General features: G+C 42.0%; 1 protein-coding gene across 1 annotated transcript in view; it reads right to left on the reverse strand.

The window, feature by feature from the left end:
• The window catches only part of LOC134444719 (growth arrest-specific protein 2-like), a 17,565-nt gene that overhangs the window by 2,834 nt on the left and 12,231 nt on the right, over nucleotides 1–2,500 (reverse strand). The gene's annotated exons all lie outside the window — the stretch shown is intronic.

The following is a 2,500-nucleotide window of genomic DNA, read 5'->3' on the forward strand; positions in this document are numbered from 1 at the left end:
TGTATGAATGGCTCTGGCTTGATGCACTGTGAGTGGATTGGGTTCATCATTGAAGAGTGAGCTCAATTAGTACAGTTTTTACCATTACAAAATGCATTAATAGGCCTAACTTACTTCATTAATAACCTGCTATTTTTGAACAGGATTAAATTATTTTTCAATAATAATAATAATAATAATAATAATAGCCTCATAGGCCTAATTTTATATATAGTGCAATGGGCAATATTAGATGGGCCCGGGGCCACTCTGCACGCAAAACAATAGGCCTCAACGTCATGAAGGTAAAGAATCTGGGTGAAAAGGAGAAGAGGAGAAGAGGAGAAGAGGAGAAGAGGAGAAGAGGAGAAGAGGAGAAGAGGAGAAGAGGAGAAGAGGAGAAGAGGAGAAGAGGAGAAGAGGATCACAGGAATCTGGTAGGTCATCTACTCTGTTTTTCTTTTTGAGAGTTAATGGGCAGAGACGGAGAGTCTGCAAGAGGTTTTTTTTGTCTACTCTCATTATACAGTAGGGGAATGGTCTGCCCTTAACTGGCCAATTTTTTAATTTTTTATTTATTTATTCTCTGTCTTTGTTGGTTTGTTTGTTTTTGTCTATATGTTTGTCTGCGTCAACTGTCTATTGTCATTTACGTATTTGGGGAAAAAAAAAAAAAAGTTTATCTGGTAGTATGCTGAAAAGTCATTGAAAAGAATTGAAGTCTTGTATGGGCATATATCGTGAACTAGAAGAAGAAACAAGAAGAGAGAAGGGAAAAAAAAGGATGGTGATGATGATGACGATGACGATGATGATGATGATGATGATGATGATGATGAATTTGTTCTATTGAAATGAACTGTAAGCCTTGTGAACAATCCTACCAATAAACAAAGTAACACAAAAAAAACTGGCCAAAGGACCCAGACTCAACTCACACACAACACACAACCCAACACCCACAACCCAAGACACAGATCAGCGGTAGACAATGAGTTCCTCACCAACTTCCTAAACTGCCTCCCTCCCAAAGATGCCATCTCACTACTGCCGATCATCCAGCTCCAAAATTTACCTTGAGCCTCTTTTTCAGTCAATCAGTCGTGTTCACCTAGTGAACGCGTAAAACGTAGAGGAAAGGGGAAAGGCGTAGGGCTAAGGGGTAAAATGGGATTTAGTCTGGCCCCTCACCCACCCTCTTTCTGCTTAATCCAGATCTACTTTTTGAGTCACGGTTTGAAAATGTAACCCCTTAAGACGCGGCTTTATACATTTGTTGTTACCAGTATGGTAATGACCAAGTCATGGTGCATTACTAAAGGGCCTGTGTTGTGTCATAGTATTGTAGTGCTATGGTAGTTACATTTCAATTACTATTACAACTTGCCACTGGAGGTACGGCGCGCATTAAGGGGCTACGATGATATTCACTTTAAAACAACATAGTCCTAAAAGAAATGTGCTTACTTAAAAAGAGTTCAGAAATCAATATTTTGTGAACAACCCTGGATTTTAAACAAAGCTGTCATGCATCTTGGCATGGTCTCCACCAGTCTTAAATTATTTAATTCAACGCCCGGTGCAAAGATTCAAGTTGAAATGCATTTTATTATTGTACTTCATTGAGAGACGAAGTGTCTTGCGATGGCCTGCCACTCAAGAGCTGTATCTGACTAGTTGGCTTGACCTAGACATTTTAAACGAATGTCACACACACAGAGACACACACAGACACAGACACAGACACACACACACACACACACACACACACAGAAAGGGAGTTCTCAGAAAGATCCACCTTTTGGTTATTGTATTATATGGGCTTTAGAGACACACACACAGCCTTTAAATGTGTGACACGCTCACACGCTCTCTCTCTCTCTCTCTCTCTCTCTCTCTCTCTCTCTCTCTCTCTCTCTCTCTCTATCTCTCTCTCTCACACACACACACACACACACACACACACACACACACACACACGCACACACACACACACACACACCTCTAAAGCCACACACACACACACATTCTAAAAGTGTGATACTGTCTCCCGATCTCTAGGCAACCCCTGCACCCCCCCAGAGACATGCCTACGTGTGTGTGTGTGTATGCCTGTGGAAGTGTGTGTGTGTGTGTGTGCCTACGTGTGTGTATGCCTGTGTAAGTGTGTGTATGCCTATGTACGTGTGTGCGTGGGTGTGTGTGTGTGTGTATGCCTGTGTAGGTGTGTGCGTGGGTGTCATATTTAAACGTATGTTTCTTGAGTTCTCTTTATTTTTGATTGACAGTTGCCTTGATGCCTGATAGTGATACTGACTGAGATACACACACTCCATAGAAATCTCCAGAGTGTGTGCCTGTGTGCCTGTGCGTGCGTGTATGTGTGTGTGTGTGTGTGAAGTGTGTGCGTGTGTGTGTGTGTGTATGTATGTTTGTGTGTGTGTGAGTGTGTGTGTATGTGTGTGAGTGTAAGTGTGTGTGTGTGTGTGTGTGTGTGTGTGTGTGTGTGTGTGTGTGTGTG

The sequence above is a fragment of the Engraulis encrasicolus genome, unplaced genomic scaffold (assembly GCF_034702125.1).
Source record: "Engraulis encrasicolus isolate BLACKSEA-1 unplaced genomic scaffold, IST_EnEncr_1.0 scaffold_68_np1212, whole genome shotgun sequence".
NCBI classification, from domain to species: Eukaryota; Metazoa; Chordata; class Actinopteri; order Clupeiformes; family Engraulidae; genus Engraulis; species Engraulis encrasicolus.